The sequence below is a fragment of the Lemur catta genome, chromosome 11 (genome assembly GCF_020740605.2).
Source record: "Lemur catta isolate mLemCat1 chromosome 11, mLemCat1.pri, whole genome shotgun sequence".
Lineage (NCBI taxonomy): Eukaryota > Metazoa > Chordata > Mammalia > Primates > Lemuridae > Lemur > Lemur catta.
In genome coordinates, this window is record NC_059138.1 from 34,585,596 (window position 1) to 34,608,449 (window position 22,854).

The window sequence follows — 22,854 nt, forward strand, 5'->3', positions numbered from 1 at the left end:
GTGCTGTTTCTTTTCAGGGAGGATTATATGACTATGTAATGATTATATGAGATTAAGGGGCTGCTGTAGACATACTTCAGCAAGGCACTTGATCAAGTTATGATATCTGTAGGAATAAGCCTGAGGAACGTAAGCTGCTCATAGTGCAAGACAATGACTTGTCCGACTCAGTACATCTAATGTGGGACCAATTAGTGAGTGCCCACAGGCAGGCTCAACCCCACCTGAGGCTCTGAGACCATTTCTGACTCAGGTCATGGTTTAGGTCAGGAACTCAGTGGCTTAGCATGCAAGTCAGTGTGATCTTTCATTTTCTCAGACATCTTGCTTGAAATCTTGATTTGGGATCTTGAAGTCATCTTTGACATCCCTCTCACTTTTTACATCCAATTAGCTATTAGCAATGGCTTAAATCTAATCATCTCTGTTGCCGTTTGTCTCAGTGCCTACCCTCATCTTCTTTCACCTACTGCAGCAGCCTTAGAACCACTCTTGCCGCCGCAGCTGCCCACTTCTCCCCACTCATCCTCCACATTGTTGTTGCTTATCTTCCTACAAGCCGACTCTGATCATGGCGCTTTCTGGCTTACATATCCCAAATGCCTTCATAATCTGACCCAGACCTATACTAATAGATTCTTTTCCTGTGACTGCCTGAACACAACACTCACATTCATAAACTCTTCAAGTTCTCCCGCAGTCTGTGTTTTGGGCCTGCTATTTCCTCTGCCTCTTCTTTTCTTCTACATCCTTACCACCTAATGAAATGTTCTTTTTTAAGGCTACTGAAATTTTAAAAAAAGAGAATGAATCCACTAATATTGGCCAAAGAATTCCAGGGGCATCATTCATTCATACTGTACTTCATGTGAAAAATACACTGCATAGGCCCTGTGAGCAAGCTCTTCACTTAGACTTTGGTACTAACGACAACCCTTGGAGACCTGGAACTGGGTGGCCATGAAGGTAATGTGTGCAATTATATGCTGAAGAAAATTCAAATTGTATGCAAGCCCATACTTGGACAGGAAAGTCTTGCTTTATTGCCCCTATGTTCTTACCTCCCCTCTCCTTTCCAGAAGTAACCACTATTATCTGTTGGGCTATGTTATTTTAGTTCTTTTTAATGTATTTGCATAAATATATAAGTATACATATAAAGTATGATTTCTTTTCCTTATGTGAAAGGGATCACAATGCACATTTTGTCCTGTAACTTGTTTTTCATGCTTTCCAGTATGCCTTGGAAAATGTTGCTGGTCAGTATATGTAGATCTACCTCATTCCTTTTTAAGTTAAATTCATTTGACCGGATTCAGTTCAAATAGAGTCTATGTTTTTGCCAAACTTCTCTTGGCAGTTCTGTTACCATTTTTGTGTGATTTCTTAACAGTGAATATTCCTATATATTAATAATAGTACTTATTAGAATGAATTATAATTATGTCTTTACAAATCTTTCTATTAATATTTCATCCCTAAATAAACTCTGAGATCCTCAGACAGACCCTGGGTCTTGGAACATTTCAGAGACTCAAAAATAATTTCTGTTGAATGTCTTAATTATATTGGAGTTTTCCTCATAAGCTGAGCATTAAATAGAAAAGGTAATAAAAGCCAATATTATACTCCTTAGACATCTCTTTGGATTGAAATAATTAACTCCCAGATCTCTGAACTGTCTAACGAGAGGTTATTGTTTTATTTGGCGGCATTTTAAAGGCTCTCCTTGGTAACATTTTTGGAGCATTCTATGATTTGTTGTGAAATACAAAGTTTCACAACAAAATATAAAATTTGGGGAGAAATTTCCATTTTCCCAGGTTATCTGAGCCTCCAAGCTCAAACTTGTATTTTAAACTGGGCCTCAGTTGAACCAGAGTTTTTTTCCTAGCTCATCTTTCCTCTTGCAGATATAAACTAAAGCTCATTTTAAAAGCCTATTCCCTATTACTCAACTTTTCTTTCTTCAAACTTCTGAGTTTTCTTTTATTTATTCACTTTCAGCCAGTTACGAATAGAGAGTTGAATAAAGAGATTCCTTAGAAATTGCCTTTGCTCAGCAAAACCATTGAGGAGTGCCACCCTACCCGGTCTGAGTCTCTCTATCTTTTCTTTCCTTTGCCCTCCAATTCCTTTTCAACTTTTCTCAGTTATTTGACTTACTCACTTTTGTTAAAAATAACTGTGAAAATTTGAAGGAATAATGGCCCATAGAACAAACTAAATATCCCATCTGAACATACAGGAATCTTTGTAAATCAAACAGTATTTATTGTACTTATTAAATATAAGTTTCCTATTCCTTATCATCCAGTGGGTGCATTTAAGGTCACATTAATAGTGATAAATAATTTTTTATTTATTATTTCCACTCCTAGCAAAAGACTTTCTTCTACTACCACATGCATAGTTTTCTGGGACACACAGGATGCCACATTTCATGTATTCTTAGAAATATGTCACCTCTCATTGGCACTGCTGCTGGTGCCAACAATACCTGGTACCATCAATATCAAAGTTACATGGATATTTGTAAGAATAGGGGGATTGTCTTTCCCATCTTATCATAATATCAACTATTAGAAATATTCCAGTATTTTAAAGAATTGTTGATTTATTTAGGAACTGAAGCTGGGGTTATGAGCCAGGATGCCATAGAGAGACAGGCAGTCTATGCTCAGAATAACTTCTCCCCTTTGAAGCACACCATATCACTACATATTTTTACTAGGTAGCATCTAGTTTCTTTGTGTTTTCCAAAAATGTCTGCAACAATATATCAAGTCCCACATGTCTTTCAGAACCTTGCCATTTTGCTATCAATAGTAGGAATCTATGTCCTCACCTCTTCAAACTGGCAAGGCCTTTGTGAGTGCCCTAATGGATAACAGAAGCAATGCTACAGACTTGGGTTTGAGAGGCTGGGTCATAAAAGGTAATAGAGCATCCATCTGTCTAGAACACAACCACTGTCATGGGAGACATCCAGGCCCCAAGGAAAGGCCACATTCTGGATAAAAATACTGAGGACCCATATGATAGCCAGTAGCAATTGTTGGACATATAAGGCTTTGAAGCAACTCCAGCCCAGTAACTGACTGACTATAACTACATGAGAGACTCTGAACACGAATTACCTAGTTAAGCCCCTGTCAATGCCCAGAACTGTGAGATGGTGATAATGAATGATTGTTATTGTTTTATACCTGTTAAGTTTTGAGTATTTTGCTATGCAGCAAGAGATAAAAGGCTTTGGTACCTGGGAGATGGGTGCTGATATAAAAGCAAAACAAAATATGTGGCAGTGTCACTGGGACCAGGTGGTGGGTAAAATTTGGGAAGAATTTGAAAAGGCTCTTGGTAGAAGTCCTTTTGGAGGCTATTGGTGAGTAAGACATTATTGAAAGGGACCCTTGCTATGTAGTGGTGGACACTTGTTACCTGCCATTACATGGAAAATATAAATATACTTGATGAACTGATAGGCTCCGCCAAGGAGATTCCTAGGCAGAATGTTGAAAGTACTTTCTGGTTTCTTTTACAGAGATAAGTTCAAAAAGGGTCTGTTTACTTTTCAAGCAACAGTTAAGGAAACATAAAGGAGCCAGGGTGTGGCAGGGCACTGGATGGTAGTTCAATTTTTTGTGAAAACACACAGAATACTGATAATGGTAACTGCACAAGCAAATTTTAAAGACAGTATAAATGCATTTGTTGTAACAATTTTCTTCTATCTTATTTAAAAGACAACTGCATAAAACAATAATCATAAAAATGATGAACTTATATCGTATGCAGATAAAACGTAGATGGCAATAATAACAAAAGGAGGGGAGCGGTAATGGAGGTATATTGGAGCAAAAATTTTTGGATACTCTTGAATTTAAGTTAGTATCAGTCTAAACTAGATTAAGATGCTTATTATAGTCCCTAATGAAATCACTAACAAAATAACTAAAAAATATAGTAAAAGAAACAAGATACTTAGTACACTAAAAATATTTCTTCCAAACCAAGAAAGGCAGTAATGGAGGAAGAGAAACAAGAGAGACAAAAACATATAGAAAACAAACAGTAAAATGGCAAACATAAATCCTACATTATCTATAATTACATTAAATGTGAATGCAATAAAAACTTCAATGAAAAAGCAGAAATTGCTGAATGAATTTTAAAAAACATGATTAAGCTGTAGTATACATGAAATATATTGAGATTCAAGGACAAAAATAGGTTTAAAGTAAAATGATGGGAACAGATATACCGTGCAAACTGTAACCAATAGTGGCAATATAAAAATCATACAAAGTAGACTTGATATGGGAGGATTCTGGGAAGATGGCTGAGTAGAAAAATACCAGGAATCTGTCTCTCCCTCCACCTAGACAACAATTGCACTGGAAGAACATGTCTGATAGAGAATCCAAAGCAAGTAACTCTTTGTAGAAAAGAAAATCTTCTGTTATGACCAGAATGAAGTATAAAACCTGCACTGAATCAGTAGTATCAGTTGATTCATCCAAAGTGATTGAATAATAAAGTTTTCCTTTTGAAGTATTGCATGAAGTTGTTCTGTTAAGTTGAAGGCTAATTCATGCTACCAATCAGTTATAGGTCTCCTTAAAAGAGGCAGTTATGTGTACTTTGAAACATTATCAGGGTCTAAGAATCCTACAACTTTGGCAATGCATTCTTTCATGGTTTCTACATCTTTGAATGGCTTTCCATTTTTCTCAAGTATATAAGCTACTTTATAAGTTGCTTCAGTGGCATTATTTCCAGGCCTTATTTTTGCTTGTAAGAATTGTCTTTGCTTTTGCTTTTCATCTTTTAATTTCTGCAATACAACCTTCCGTGCCTTTCCCTCTAATTGAAAATATTTGTGGTCCTTGTAAGTGTTATAATGCCGAGGAGCATTAAATTTCTTCAATGTTGGTATTGCAGTATCACAAAGCAAGCAAATCATCTTATCTGCAGCAGAAACAAGATAATACTGCAATTCCCAATCCTCATTAAAAAATCTGTTTTCTTTCTTCAGCATTCTCTTGGTCATCTTTGACATGATGGGCTGTTAAACAGACAGAATTTAAAAAATACTGTCAAGCTGTACAACTATTCACAAATTCCACTTCAGACAGAAACAGTGCACTGTTGTCAAAAGCTGATAACAGACTGGTATACTCGACCCCCTTAAACTCTTGCCAACCAGCCTTGTGCAGTAGTGGTGCCCAACAGGTGGAAGAAGTTAGAACTAAATCATGAGCGTACCAGCCATCAGTTTAGTCCTTATGGTTTACCAATGTTCTAATTATGCTGGTCAATCTGGGAAGATTATTTCGTTGAAAATTATTTTAGTTTTTGGTATTTTAAATATATTCCATTTTAAAAAATAAATAAAAATATAAAGGACAAACAGAAATGTATTAAGAAAAATAAAAGGATTTGTTCTGTAAAATTTGGATTCAGCCAAAAGGCCACACTTGAGGACCTAGAAGGCCACAGGTGGCCTTAAGGCCGCAGGTTCTCCACCCCTGATTAAATACTTTCATTAGTATTTTGTAACTTTACATAACACTTATTATGTGGTGCCTAGGACTAAAATCTACACTTGTCATTTTATTTCACTTTCACAATTACACAGATACTATGATCTGCTTTTTACAGGGGATACTAAAACTTTGGGACATTAAGTGACCTGCTCAAGATTAGTTTGGGTTACCCAAGGTAGGCAGCTTGACTCCATAATCTACATTCTTAACCACACCTATGCTGCTTGTGATTAAATTGATGTTAATCTGAAGGATACATGAGCATCATAATAGGAATTAATACTTAGAAAGTGCATGCTTCATTTTTATTACCTTTTTCATTAAAGAAAACCTTCTGCATTTTACACATCAGTGTTAGTAAGAGTTGATTCAGCTCATTCTTCTACCATAAAACAGAGAAGTGTGAAATTTAAACATATCTGTAATGTTCAAAAGCATTTTAATTTATATCAGCATGTTACTTATTTTAATAAAAGAAATATATTATTGAAAACCAACAAATGATTAGTCTTAATAAAAATAGTATAAACAGAACTCTGTTGAATTATTTTTTAATTGCTATTTACTAGAAAGTTCAAGGGGATAATTTTGGCCATTTTATAGGTATGTTTTGATTAAGCTTCTTGGGAAGTGAAATCCAATCTAAATGTGTATTCTCATAACACTTATCACAATTCTTTATTTATTATAGGTAATAAATGTTTGGTCATTTAGCATATGAAACTTGCTACAATTAAGAATAGAAACAGAATCTGAAAGAAAAAATAATCACCTCTTAAATGAGTGAAGCTGATAACCAAACTCAATGTCTATTTTTTCTCATGTTTTATTTTGTTTGCTTTGTGTATTAATTCCTTCCACAAACACTTATTGAGCCTCCTATGTGTTGGCAGTTTCCCTGGGGAGCTCTCAGCCAGCCTCTTCTACCAGGTGTGCACTCCACTCATCTGGAGCCCTTTAAAGACATGCCGGAGAGAGTGAGCCTGATAAAGGGTGGGACCTCCTTTTGCTGACTCTTTCAGACAGAAATCACCAACTCCAATGCTTACAGGAACCTGACAGAAAATCTAAATAAGTGAAATGGGCCATACAAAAAGCAAACTGTGGATTGTAACATACCAGATCTCTCTGTTATCATTACAGAATGTGGAGCCAAGGTTGTAAGAACTTCCAAGAAAGATGGAGAACTGGGTTTTTATTTGAAGTATCATAATGTAGAAATGCTTATTAATAGATTAATAACTCAGTGGGGGGGGGGGGAAAGCAGGGGAGCCCCTGTGTGATGCTGGCTGAATAGAACTTTTGCATTGACCGCATTAGCCTGTAGACCAGAAGCACATGACCTCTACTTTACAGCATGTTCTTTGAGTTTCGTATCCTTGTCTGACTTCCCGTCTCTTTCCTAGGGGATTAATATTGGGAATGTTTCTACTCTTCGAAAAAGGCTCCAACTGCTACTCACAGTCCTGGTCTTACACCATGACCTCACCAGGACAACAGCTCAAAATAACACAGTAAGCCCAATAAAATCAACATAACAGTTTTTATAAATTTCTGCTTTAAGGACACAGAAACATTACAATTTACAGCCTCTTCACATAAATATGTTGAAGTTGTTTATTTCGTACCTCTAAATACTTTATACTTTAATTTCAATCCTTTGCACTATTTTGACTTTCTGCCTGAAACTAAGCACACTCAAACTTAAACCAGAATTTTATGAAAAATAAATGGTTCTGGAATGCATTAACACTTTCCAAGCCCATGGCCTGATTTCTATTTCTTACCTGTTTGAGGCAAATGCAGCTTCATTGTCTCTTTGAACTCAGATGCTAGGAATATTGTTGGAGTTGGTCCTTTATACTCAAAAATCAACTCTCAGAACTCATTTACTATTACCAAGGTACTGGAGTGATTGGTAAATGAATTTCCTTCTCAAGTCTCTTATTTGCATAAATAAAAACTATTGAGTTAGAGTAAGAAATCTGAACTTCAAATTTCTTCCTTTCCCATTCCAATTTGGAAGGCCTCTTAGGACACAGGAAATAACCCATTAAGAATGGGCAGTGGTAAGTAATCTCTGGCAGCCATTGGTCAAGGAAACGATATCCCTTGATGGAGAGATCACCAATCTTATTAGCAGAACATGGGTAGAATATTGTGGCAGATATTGGCACATTCAATATCCAATTCAATCTATTTCTAGTGTGCCTTCCGTATTGCAGATGCTGGAAAGTAAGAATTCTCTCATGCTAGGACTCAGTACGTGGCATGGAGTCTCCCAATTAGATGCACTTTCGTGAGTCTTGAATGGGAAACTGTCAAGAGCCTGGCAAAGAAATAAATCTGGCAAAGAAAGTGTGGTCCTAGAGTTAGTGACTGTCATGACAACAACCTAATTCCACAGGTAGCTTCTACTTGTAGCAGGGGCAGAAGCTTCCTAGGTGGTCCTGTTCTGTGATGTTTGGTAGTCATTTCTTAGAAGCTCAAACTAGAGTGTTTTTTCAACCCTCTCAGTGATTCTGTAAACCAGTTGAAATCCTGTGATAAATCAAATCCAATATGTAGCAAAGTTGAGGCGAAATGTTTGCTACCTTATTTATTGGCTAAATTGTGTTGTATCCAGGCCAAGCACTGAGGCTTAAAAATGAAATAATGACTCCATTTCTGAGAAAGGTATTGTGTAAGTAGAGAAAGATAATTTGAAAATGAAGGGAAAAAGCTTCAAGGGGAAGGACTACTTGACCATGTACCTTACTGCTAAAGCCATACCTGCTACTGTCAGAGATATCATTTTTAACCATCCAATCATGTGAGAATGGACTCCCAGTCTCCTCTTACCAGTATATAGTTCTCCAGGAGATTTATAGCTGCTTGGGGATGGGATTGGGAAGAACTGTATAATTGTAATTCACCAGTGACGGGCAAGTCATGTACCATACAAAATCCCCATGTGCTATCTAGTTCAGAAGCTCCAGAGCTTTTTCCATTTCAAAGTAGTCTAGCGATTGCTCTGATGGTCTTAGCAGAGACTCACGTGCACCCACTTGATGAAGCCTCAGATATTGCCCAGTAACCCAGGTTGTATCACTACTGGGAAAATGTTACTTCCAAATTACATTTAAAACCCTGAGGCTAGGGAATCTCACTTTTTTTCACATCCTTGCCATTCTGTCATCACCGACCACTACCCAAAATGTAGCTCCCTTTGCTCATCTATCCTCTTTTCAGAATTCCATCTCCATTTCATGTGTTTGTTTTCTCAGAACTACCTTTTTGCTGGTTTCTTCCCTCACAATCTTTCATCTCATCCCCTGTTTGGAGAATTCAATCAGGGAGGTAGACAGCCCTACATACCCATGATCTCCTCAGTTGACTTCCTGCCTACCTGGAACCCAGCTGTTCCCAACCTAGAATCCTAGCACAACTTCTCCTGAATATCTTTACAGTGAAAGCTGCTCACTTTCCTGGGACCACGCCCTCAGCGTTTTTCTAACTCCAAAATGCTGTGAGAGGTCATTTCTCTCCAACACTCTTGCAAAAATCACTCTGTCATTGAATTCTATGCCACTTGGTTATGGCATATTTTACACCTTGTGTATATTTACTCATGTATTTTGGCCTCTTGGTCACCTCAAATGTATGAAAGAGTTCACACCTGGCTCACAGCCTTTCCCTTCATCCCAAGGTTCACCATCTCTGGGTCCAGGTGAACAACCCATCCAATCTCTTTGCTCCAGACTTTCTTGGCCTCCTCAATACTAGTAACTTTCACCACCAATCCGTTTTTGCTGTTTCCACAGTGGCCCTGGTTATCAGACGGATTCTCTCTCTCTCTGAAATTGTAAGTGCTACTGTCCTACTCCTTCCTACTATCTCCATTATTTTCATTATATCTGCCTTATTTCACTGGTGTTTTCAGGTCCTAGATAACTCACTACATTTTCATCCAATCTATTACCCTATTCAGAAGTTGCTTTGCTTTCCCATTTACCCAAGTCCAGTGTTTCAGGCACCCGCATCCAAGACTGCACCTACCTTGCAACACCTGGACTCTGGAATAAGCTGTCTGCCTTTGATATTTTTGACACCTGTGCTGCAGCCCAAGAAAATTATAAACCAAGAGTTTTATACTCTACAAATTTGTAGTCTCTAACCTGGGATGGGCCTTAGCTTCACTTTATGTATATGGCCTATGTTACCTCTGTTTATTTCACATGACAATGTAAAGTCTTTGCTACTCTAATAGTTCAACCTTGCCTCCAACTTTATTGGAAGCTAGGGCCGTCAAGCAGAAACATTTTAACCTCTTAACTTTTGTTATCTCTGCAGATTTTGTTGTACCTACTCTTGCCCTTCTCACCATTCTCCTTCTGCTTTCAGGACCCTCCTACTCTCTGGGTCCCACCGCTCCCATCTCTTCAGGAACCTGCTTCTCCAACTGTTCCCTCTTTCTCTGTATCACTGGCCACTTCCATACTGGGGACTCTTCCTTCAAACCTGTAAATATGCTTAATTCTCCCTGACATTAAAAAGATTCAACCTGTTCTCAACCCATACTAAATATTGGCTAATATTGTGTCTTTCTTTCACGTTTAAAATTCACAAAAGTGCTGTGGGGTATTCTGACTGAGATACTTGGCCCTAAGAGTTTTGAAAACCTAAAAAAATATAGACTAGAAACCCTATTATTCCAAAACTGCAAGCAGTTTTCTTTCTCTAACTGCAGAATAAAATGCTCCTTTGTTCTGGAAAAAATGTTTAATTGGACCTTTTTATTAAATATAAAGCAAGCATTTGCCTATTGTTCTTGTGGAGAACAGAACACTATTAACCCAAATCTGATTTTTTTTTTTTAGACTCAGAAGTTAAACATTCTGTTGGTAATAAAAGTTGTTCTATATTACTGGAGCAGATTAACATCTCTGAGATGTTCTTTGTGTTGTTTATGTGGTGGGAGGAGATGAGAACAATTTTTTTAACCTTGAATAAATTTAGAATGCCCAGTATTGTAAAGTGTTGCTTGTTCTTGGGGGAGTTGTGGGCATTCTTATTCAAGAGGTTAAGGCAGAATATAAGTAATTAAGATAGTCAGACACCTGTAGAAAGGATATGGCATGATTATCAGGTTCACCTGGCATGAGGAGCAGTTGCGAGAAGGAACCAGACTGGGTGGGTAATGTCTGACACTCAGTATTATATAAATTTGATTGATGCAGAAAGTATTGGTAATGGATAAATTGTCCATAAAGAACAGATATGCTCCTGTGAATGAGCAGGATATTTTCTCGGAAGCTGGTAAATATTTCTCCATCAATTATCCAAGAAGGAGATAGAACATGGCACAAGAAATAGGAAATAAGGATTTAAGGGCCAGAGCAGCAACTGCACAATGGAAAGGGTGCCTTGATCTGGTTTCTACTTGCTATACACTAAAAGGAACCAGGGCTTCTTGGAAAAAGTCTGCTTCCAGGACAGAGACAAAGAAAGTTACAAGATGAGCCTAGGGATCTTGTTTTGTTAAAAAAGTATGAATTTCTTAAAGAATGATGGGGGCATGTCAAAGGACAGAGAATCCAGCTTCCAGGGACTCCTAGTTGCCAAATATTACATAATTTGAGCATCAAAATAAATGATGATAATACAGATCATAACCAACCAGATAAAATAGGAATCTATGAGTGTATATTGATATAAATAAGTGAATAAATTAAACATTTGCTCATGACTGGGATATTCATATAGTCTCACAATATCTCCCTATAAAACACCTATTGATTAAGAGAAACCAGGCAGACATCACCCAAAGTTAATATCACCAGTGATGGGAAAAGTTGAAATTGTGTACCACCTGGTAGATGCAATGATGAGAATACCTCATCACTTCTGTGATATTCTTGCCTAAGATGTGTAGCATGAATCTAATCACTTGAAAATAGCAGATAAACTCAAACTGCGGAACATTCTATAAAATATAAGTAGCCTGTAATCTTCAAAATTGTCAAGTCCTTGGAAGACAAGAAACGACAAATTGTTTCAGATTAAAGGAGACTAAAGAGAAATGACAACTAAACACATGCAATCCTGGACTAGATGTTTTTTTGCTTTTACTGGGGCATTTGTTAAAACTTGAATGGGGTTTCAGCGTTAGATGGATGTACCTTATCAATGCTAGTTTCCTGATTTTAATGGTTGTTTTGTGATTATATAGGAGAATGGCCTTATTTTTCAGGGTGTGATAGGGAGTCAGATTGGCAACCTCTTAAATGATTCAAGGGGGGAATAATTATTTATACTACTGCACAACTTTTCTGTCAATTTGAGATTGTTCCAAAATAAAGTACATTTAAAAAATCAGCAAATGAACAATAAGGTTAATGTCATCTCATTTCATCTTTAATGGTTAGTGAGGCCCAGCTGTTTGTGTTAGAAAACAGTCATCTATACTCATCACTTCTAGTTCTTTACCTCTCATTTATGATTTAGCATAATGTAATTTTCTGGGTTTTTTTCCACTCCATTTTAACTGTGCACTAAAGACTCAGTAAAATCTTGGTTGACCAAACTTGTGCTAGTGGATGTCTGTGTAACCTTAGACTTTAACTTACATGTGCCTCATTGTAATATATTAGGTCACTATTATCTACTAGATACATTGTATTAAATAATCTATTAGATGGAAAAATAATACAATTATCAAAATTTAGAGAAATATAAAATGTTTATATTATTGTATTTTTTTGAATTATTATACAAAATATTATCTATTCATTGTTATCATTATTATTCCCAGCCCCAAATTCTTACCTGTGATGCAGACCCCTTTATTCAAGTTCCTACTACTGGTCATCTCCACTTGGATGTCCCGCAGGCACCCAGAACAAAAAATGCTCAGAACTGAGATCTGTGGTCCAAGATTTGTTTCTGTCCCCATGTTTCCTATCCTAATGAATGCCTAAGTCAGGAGCCTCATTGCCAATCTTGACCTTTTTCTTATTTTTTCGCTTGTCCATTCAGTCTATGGTCAATTAATATTAATTAATCCCCTAGATATCTTTCTATTCATTCCCCTCTTCCTCCTTCCTCACTGTTACTCTCTTAGTTCATAATCTCATTGTCTTGCCTATTAATGACTGCAGTCTAGTTTTCTTGCTTTCTCCTTGTCTCTCTTCAATCGTTTTTCTATCCTACTTCAAAGGTGATCTTTCTAAAATGCAATTATAACTAAGTCCACCTTCCCCTGCCTTTAATGAATTCACATGGTCTTTAAGATAAAACACAACTCCTTAGTATGGCTCACAAAGGCCGTTCTCTCTAGCTTCACCCTTTCCTCTTTTCTATTCTCTGCTTAATCATATACCTCTGAAGTTATTGAGTACTCACGTGTGCCCACACCTCAAATTTCCACATCTTTGTACAAAGACTGTTCTTGCTGTTTGGGATGCTATTCTACATCTTCTTTACTTAGCTACTTCTGCTCTCTTTTTTGACTCAGCTCATGCATAACCATCTCTTGGAAGATTTGCCTGAACCCTGCACTGGTTAGATGTTCTTCTATCTTGTGCTTCTTTCGTAGTATTCATCTCATTGTCTCATAGCTGCCTACTTATTCTCTCTTCCTCACATTACACTGAAAATAGCCTTAAGACAGGGACTATGGGTGTGTGTGGATATGTGAGTCTGTTTATCTCCTACACTGTATTCCTAGCACCTAGTACAATGTCTGAAACATAGAAAACATTAAAAAAAAGATTCTTGAATAAGTGACTGACACCAGCTATACTAGTGACTTTTTTAGACTACCATCTGTTTATGGTATGTTGACAGATCATACTGCAATTATAGTATAGTTGGCCTTCAGTGTCTACAGGTTCTATACCTGCAGATTTAACCAACAGCAGATGAAAAAACAGTATTTGTGGTATACAGAACCCATAGATACAGATGCTCCACTTTTCATGCCTGGAAGTTTCACAGGCTGACTATGGGACAAATGCATCCGTGATCTTGGTATAGACAGGGTAGGGTGTATGTGTATGTATCCTGGAACAAATCCCCTGTGGATATACTGAAGGACACCTGTACATTGACAAATCAGTCAATATTTACTTTCTATTCTCAGTATCTGGCTTTCAATAAGTGCTCAATAAATATTTTAAAATGAATATGCAGCTTTTAATTAATTATAGATTGAATAGTATATTAAATCTTTCTTTAGAGCTCTTTCTTTAAAAACATGTGCTTTTCTATCAGGCATATTTCTCTGCCTATAAGATCTAAACTTTCTGGAGGCATCAAGATCCCAGCTATTTTAAAATATCTTCTGACTCATTAAAGATAAACATGATTATTTTATAGTAATTTTTCTGGGGATCCATTTTAACCATGTATGGTAGTGGTATTGAAATAGTTCTATCTCTCCAACTAAGACCAATGAGTTCTTTTCTACAGATTTATAATCATTCAAATCTTATAGGGTACCAAAAAGCAACTTGAGCATTTTATACTACAAGAGTTAAGAGTTCATAAAACCACAAACATAAAAACAATCAATAAATTCTAAAAGAGAGTCCCTTGAAAGTGTTTCACAAAAGCTCTGAAGAGTATCTTCAGGTAAATACAGATAGAGTTTTATAAAGTTCTAGAGTCTTGGAACTTCCTTGGGTGTGAATTAAGCCTCAATGGCTTTAGTTCATGTGTTAAATCAGATGTGACCAAAGAGATTTGTTGTTTATTTTTATATATTTTTGTGACCCTGGTATTATAAGTATTTATCTTATAGGGTAGAATAAAATAAACTATCAAATCTGGAATCACCAAGGACTTCAACAGTGGATATAGTTTTGGCATTTTGCCCCAGTAATATAGAAAGATTTGACTGATAAAAATATCTTCATGTCCAACATAGTCTCAGGGTTCTTAAAAAGAGTTGACTTCTTGGGTTAACTCTGTGCTCTCACTGTAACAGAATCAGTCATCCTATATCTCCAGAAAAATGAATCTCACTAAGAAAAGATAGAGATACTCAGAGGAAACCTCCATTGAGCCCCATGTTCTGACTCCAGTTCACTTTGACATGATGCCTCAATCATCCATTTACATACTGAAGATTAATGTGTCTCTGAGTGTCTGGGCCACCAGAGGTCATTGAAGACATCGATAGCTCATAATGAATGCAGAGCTGATAGGGAAAAAAGGTAGATTCCATTGTATCTAATCTAGTCAGCACAACAAGATTTCTAGAAGTTGGAAAGTTAACCATGTTCCATAAGCAAAGGGCATGGCCTAGAGAAGTTGGATGTCCATTGGTTCTAGAAGGACTCTATAGTCAGAGGTTACCACATTGGGACCTGTTTACAGGGTCATCAGCCTGCAAATGACCCTCAAGTCCTAGATGTTACCTTCAGAGAGAGATATTTGAACTATCAGAACCATCAGAAGGCACAAAGAGCTGACAATTCAATCCCAGAATGCAGGAAAAGGGACATATCCACAGCAAAGAACAGGTTGGTTCATCTCTAAAGTGCCTTCCTGGCATAAAGCACTAGACCAGCCCAAAGTGCCAATGACAAGCTCCTAAGAACTTCCACATTTAGGTAGAAAGCATTAGATAGATTGAACACTTTGTGCCTTTGGCAAGTCACTTACTCTCTTTGAGACTCAAAAGCAAAGTGGGACTCCCCAGCAATGTATCTCACAGGGCCTGATTACATAATGAGCATAGTGGTAGACCTCATTATTACTGTATACATTTGTATGTATTTCTTGAAATACTTTGGTAATTCTCAAAGCCTCTTGAAGAGGGAGTACATATTATCTGCTTAATAAATAGAATCTTTTCATTGTTCATACTGTACTTTTTCAATCTGAACTATATCTTTTCTTTATTTCAAAACATTATGGGGTAAAAATGGTTTCGGTTACATGTATTGATTTTGTTATGCTTGAGTCGGAGGTATAAGTGTGCCCATTTCCCAGATAGTGTTCATTGTACATGTTAGGTAGATTTTTGCCCATCCTCTACTCCTCTCCCCACCGCTGTCCCCCAACCCCCGCTTGATATCCACTGGTCTTTACTTCCCTCTGTGCACATGTGTGCTTATCGGTTAGTTCCAGTTTAATGGCGAGTATGTGTGGTGTTTCTTTTTCCATTCTTTAGATACTTCACTTAGGATAATGGTCTCCAGTTCCATTCAAATTGTTGCAAAAGGACTTAATTCATCCTTCTTCATGGCTGAGTAGTATTCCATAGTATATGTATACCACATTTTGTTAATCAACTCATGAATTGATGGGCACTTGTGTTGATTACACATCTCTGCAATTGTGTTCCAACAAACATTCAACTTCAGGTGTCTTTTTGATAAAATGACTTCTTTTCCTTTGAGTAATTACCCAGTAGTGGGATTTCTGGATTAAATGGTAGGTCTACTCTAAATTCATTGAGGAATCTCCATGCTGCCTTTCATAGAGGTTGTACTAATTTGCAGTCCTACCTACAGTGTGTAAATATTCCTTTCTCTCTGTATTCATGCCAGCATCTATTGTTTTGGACTTTTTAATAAAAGCCATTCTAACTGGGGTAAAGTGATATCTCATTGTGGTTTTAATTTGCATTTCCCTGATGATTAGTGACATTGAGCCTTTTTTCCTATGTTTATTGGCCTTTGTCTTCTTTTGAAAAGCTTCTATTCAAGTCTTTTGCCCACTTTTTAATGGGGTTGTTGGTTTTTCTCTTGCTGATTTGCTTGAGTTCTTTGTAGATTCTGGTTATAAGCCCTTTATCAGATATATAGCTTGTGAATATTTTCTCCCATTCTGTAGGTTGTCTATTTGTTCTGTTGATTATTTCCTTAGCTATGCAGAAGATTCATAATTTAATCAAGTCCTATCTATTTATTTTTATTGTTGCTGTAATTGCCATTGGGATCTTCTTCATAAATTTTTTGCCTAAGCCAATATCTAGAAGAGTTTTTACAATATTTTCTTTTAGGATTCTTATGGTTTCATGCCTTACTTTTAATTCTTTAAGCTGCACCAGTGAGGGCCGGTAAGCAGGGAGCTCACAGTCTGAGCACCTCTTAGTCCTCTGCAGGTCTTTAAAAGGAAAAGTTTGAGCCTCACTCTCTGTGGAAGCCCCAGTGTGGTATATGCACTAATAGGGGGGAAGCAGCAGCTCCTGAGAGCCCTGGTTCAATCTTCTCTCTTGGCAGCCATGGGTGGGGGAGGGGAAGAAGAGGGAAAGAGTTTGAATGGAGGAAAGCTATCACACTGGTTGTCTCTCTTTCTCTCCAGAAGGTAGCCCACCTGGAATGACCTGACTATGGTGTCATGCAAGTCCCCCAGGACCCACCGGTCCCCTTTGGTACTGCAGTCTGAGCCAGAGTTGGGAAATGTTTGTGTGGGAATGAGCAAGATAAAAACTGAGGGGCTGAAGCTCCCTGGGGAGGACAAAGGCTCATGGTGGGTAGAGAAGCAATATGGTGCTTCCCATCTTGGCTCAGGTCTGTGATGATGGGAAGCAGCCCAAGGGGACTGACAGCCTGGTGCTTTATCTTCAAGAAGCTCCCAGTTCGTTGGCAGCAGCAGCTTTTGGGCTAGTGAGGGTAGAAGGGCTATGCAGTAGCTTGAAAGCTGCTAACTGCCAGAGATGTGAGGGAGAGAGAAACAGATAGCCTCATCTACCTTTAATGCTGGACTCCAAGCCTATCAGGGGTTGTCCTCTTCCAATATCTTGCTCCTTCTTGTTCTGCCCAGCAGCTTCTTTCCGTGGAATCTCTTGTAAGTTCTGGCACTTTTCGCTTGGAATTACACCTGATCTATGATTGCTTGTTTTTTTGTTTTTCATCTAAAACTTTTCCTTCTTTCTGAGACCATCTGGCAGCTGGTGTCTCTGGTCAGCCATCTTGTCTCTCTCCTAATAAATTGATTGTTGAGTAATCATTTCCATTAAATTTCCTCCTCTTCTTTTTTTATTTAGTTCTTTATTTTTTTGTGAGATGAGGTCTTGTTATATCCCCCAGGCTGGTCTTAAACTCCCAGGCTCAAGCTATTCTCCTGCCTCAGTCTCCCACATAGCTGGGATTAGAGGTGTGAGTCACTACACCACACTTCGCTCCATTAAATTTCTTCTAAAGCTTTTGCAATTTATTACAGATACAAGTTGGTTGCACGAATAAATAAATGAATGGCCAAATGGCTACAGAAGGAACCTCATAGTTACCTCTACCCAGAATAGAACATACATGAATGTATAAAATGTGTAAAATAAAAATCCATTTATTTACTTAAACTATTTATTGAAATCTATGTGCCAAGTGCTGTTGTTAATATCTATAGAGCAGAGAAGGTGTTTGCTTTATGAATTTGTAGACTGGTCAGAAAGATTGGACATTGCTGATATACATTGACTAATACAAGATGTAATAACATTATTGTTTCTTATTTGTTTTTTTGTCACAAACCTTCTTCTGCAATATGACTAATGGCAGCAATGCAACAAGCCAGAATATTTTTTGTGCATTTTGCTGTTTAAAAAAATTCTAACAGAGGTGATGATTATAATTTTTAAAGAATGATTATGGCAAATTTGGTAAAAAATAACCACAGCAAAAAGTCTGAGTCATATCCTATTATACAATCAGACCAAATCCATTATTTTTTTATTGAAAGGCCTTGGGCAACTCACATTTATTAGCATTTTCATTTGTAAAATGTAAAGGGTATTGAGAACTGTGTTACTGTTTGTGTTTTTTACTGAGACATATGGGATTGAAGAGATATATAAGGTAAAGGAAGAGAGACAATGTCCTTGTAAGGTATATATTATTAACATATGAGGAAATGAAGATTTAGGAAGATTAAACAACTGTAAAAGGTTATAAAAGGGAGTGGCTGAGTTGTGCCAAGCTTCATAAACTATCATTACCATTTTCATCTTAGAGATGTACAGGAAAGGTAATTCTTGATTTTGTTATGTGGCTCTCTTTACTGTTTTATATACCAGCTCCCATTTAATCCCTGGCTATAATATTCATATCAATGATTCTGCATAAGAATTACCTGGGAAGGTTGTTTGAAATACAGATTTTGGGGTGCTCTTAACCTCCCCTACTGATCCACTGTATCTGTTGTGAGACTCAGGAATCTGCATTTTTAACAACCAATTTCCAGGTTATTCTACTCTAGGTGATTCATTGACCACATCTTGAGAAAACCCATGTTCACCAATGGTGATGTTAACAAAGAAGCAAAACATTACTCAGTTTTATTGGAACCTAACATATCAACAGTGTCTAGGTCTAATCAAAATACCTAGTTAAATACGTTGTGTCAAGCTTAGGTGACCTAAAAGTTCAGTTTGATAGAATTTATCCCTTATTGGAAGAATGTCAACCAAGACCCCCAAAAGACTTATAATCATATATGCAAGATAGATGTTTTCTATGGTAAAAGAAAGCAGTAAACTGTCACTGACTGAAGGGTATTATATAATTTCATTAATTTTCAACTAAGTTTCTTATTAAAATCCTTAAGAGAAATATATTATACCAATTTAGTATATCAAAAGCAAACAGTGATATTTCTGTATTAGGCAAAAAAAGTCTGTCAATTTAATTCTATGAAAAAAGACAGAACAACCAAGAATTTTAAAGCCATGAGATAATCTTTCCATAAATCTTTGCGTAATTTATTCTTTAGAAATCATAGGAGAGGTGTTCTATTGATGCTTTTGTAAATCTTCTATTGTCTCCTTATTAAATTGACTTTAGCTTTGAATGGATCTGTTTAGCATACAGCCACTGAGTTTGTACCTGAAGGCATCTACTCACCCTCTGTCTAATCCAGAACTAGTAATAAATCAATACACAGAAGTGATTCATGGCTTCCTTCAGGTTACTGAAAGTCCTTGCAATTCTTTTCAGTATAAACATCAAAAGGCTAGTGATTTTTTTGTTGGCTTGTTTTTAATGCTACAACCACAATGTATTTCTGATATTTTCATAATGTATTAGAAGAATATTAATTTCAAAGGCAAAACAAGAGATCAGACTAGGAGATTTTGTATTTGGACCAAGGGTTTGAATCTTTGAGATGGGACCTTTGTCTGTAAAAATCAGACTTTTTTTTAGAAAGCCTATTTAATACTATTTGCATTTTGTGGATTATTACACTAGAGATGCATGATATGACCATTGGGATATGACACCCCAAGATGCATTCCTGTTACTGGGGACTTTTTTTCTGGAGGAAAATCTGCCATGTGTACCACAGTGTATCTGAAGTCTAATAGACACAAAGTTAGAAAGAAACTTGAAGACCATCTAGTAATCTTTTATCTAATGATAGGTCTTTACTATAGTTTTTCTAACTACCATTAGTAAAAATTCAACCACATTCTGTAGTTCTAGTTATGCAACTATTAATTTAAGTCAATTGTAATATTCCTAGATATTAATTCTGTAGAAATACTGCTTTATTTCAGGCTATTATAAAATATATTATACTGGGTGGCTTATAAACAACATAAATTTATTTCTCACAGTTATGAAAGTTGGAAGTCTGAGATCAGGGTGCCAGCATGGTCATGTTCTGGGTTGCAGATGGCTTATTTCTTGTTGTATCCTCATATAGCAGAAAGAAGGTGAGTGAGTTCCCTGAGTCCCTTTTGTAAGGGTGGTAAATCCACTCATGAGGGCTCCACACTCATATCCTAATTACCCCCAAAGGCCCCACCTCCTAATACCATCACATTGGTGGTTAGGATTTCAACATATGAATTTGAGGGGAAACAGTCTCCTAATTCAACCAATGCCCTGTATTGCTAATTTTCATGAAAATATTTAGTGCTTGAATGGTGAAATTTTAAATAAGAGGACTCTTGGCTTTTACTTAAGAACAAATTGATTGCCTATTAATAATGTATTTTATTGCATATTTAATTCCAAGCACATAAGGATTTTTTAATATAATCAAAGCATTAATCACCATGTTTAATTATTTTATATAGGTTAAGTGAGGTTGGTCCTACTACTTCTTTAGTGAACAATCTAATAGTGGATTAAAACACTATACATGTCTCCAACCTTAATTTATTCTTTTACTTTTGGTTCCAGAGTATTTAACCTTTGGAATTATTTTTCTTCATATTATATACTCAATCCTTTTATTTTCCTCCTCCCCCTCCCCCTCCTCCTCCTCCTTCTCCTCCTTCTTCTTTGCCAAGGTCTTTGAAGTTTATTTTTTTCATTTTTAAATTATTATGGGAACATAATACTTGTGTATGTTATAGGGTTCATGTGATATGGACATATAATGTCAATTAATGAAATCAGGGTAATTGGGGTATCCTCAGACATTTAGCATTTCTTTGTGTTAGGAACATTCCAATTCCAGTCTTTCACTTGTTTTAAAGTGTACCCTAACTTATTGTTGATTACAGTCACTTTGTTGTGCTATAAAATATTGATCATTCTCTCCTATACTTTTGCACCCATTAACCATCCCCACCTCCCTGCTACCCTTCCCAGCCTCTGGTAACCTTCATTCTATTTTTCTTAATCAATCATTAAACTGACTTTTTCCTTATTTTCTTTACAATAAAATTAATCTTCTTTTTGTCCTTCTAGTTTTATTTTCATCTGACCTTCTAGAGATCAATACATTTTTCATGTTTACAGTTGAATGCCAAGACTAGCTATGAATTAGGCAGAGGTAGTAGATAGTGTAGTTTGGACAGCATGTCTACTCAGACCCATCCCAGGGAATGGTCATAATTTGAGGGCAGTAGAGGATATTGGGAGGAGCTCTGGGCTGGAGGTGATCTATCTTCCAATTGTGGTTCTGCCTTTATGTATGTTTCTTTACTTTTTAGGGCACTATTTCCTTAGAAAACTCAAGGAGCTGGATTGGATTGGCTCTTAGTTCCTTTCTACTGGGCAAATCATGGGATTCTATGGTTTCTTTGGACCCACGTAACTGCTTAATATCAATACATCCTCATAAATTTATCTTATTATACTATTTATTTATGCTCTGTCAAGCACTCCTAGACATAGATGAAACTGCAATAATTAAAAAAAAAAAAATCTACCTTATCAGCACCTTGTTGCATTTGGGTAAGTCCCCCAGACCAGATGAGAGGCAGAATCTTGCATGTGTAGCTCAGGATGATTTATGGAAGTCCTCAACAATTTCTTTCAAAATGCAATAGCAGTTGCTGTCCTTCACTTATTTATTCTTATTTCTCCCTAAGAAAAGAGACCATATACTGAGCGCCTATTGCAAAGCAATGATTCCATCTATGGCCAATTTCAGAAGAGAAATCAAGGTGCTTCTCTCCATTCTTTATGCAGGAAACACTAGACTAGGAAGAATCCATTAAAAGAATCTCTTGGAGGAAGGCCAAACATTGTTTACAAGTTTATAGCAATATCATTCCTAGGTCTCTGTCACAAATTATTTATGGTTACTCTTAAGTCTTCCACATGCATCATTCTACATTGAAAAGGAATAAGCAAATACCAGAATAACGGCTCCTTCATTATTTTTTCTCTAAGTTCCTTACTCCCCCTCAACCAGTTGTAATTGCTTGTCTTTACTCATGTTTTCAACACTTCCTACTTTCGTATTTATAACAAATCTAATTAACATGCTGTTTACCCCTCTTGTATTTCCTTAATAAGTGTTTCAAGTTATTAGACCTAATACTACCCTTGTAGCACCTGATTCACAACACATCTTCCAAAACTGAGTCCTCTTTTGCCATTATCTTTGATTTTCCTACATAGCTGTGTTCTTAGTGAACACTGCTTGAGTATATTTTTCAAATAAAATATATTTTATGGGGCTAATGTTTTGCATTCTAATGCATTGATATAAAAATGTACTGGTATAATTTGCTAAGGGTAAACACAGCCTGCTCATTCACCACTAATTTATGATATTCTAAGTTCATACATTTACTTTTTTCTTTTATTTTGATTATATTGTTTCAATTGCTTTGCTCAGATTCAGAGAATGTCATTTACAAGAATCCTCAAACTTGGGAAACTCTTGATTATTTATAGTTTGACAAGTGAATATTCAAAAGAACCATGTATTTTCTTTATCTCCTTTTTTGGATTGGTTTTAGTCATATCTATGCTCATTTTTACTGATGTTACAGAGTGATAGATGAAACAAGAGGGTTGTCAGTTCCTAGAGGACCAAAATTATGTTTTTGATTCATATTCTCCACCAACATTTGAATAGTAGATATTTAATAATTTCCTGTAACCTGCAGTAGAATGTTAGCTCCATT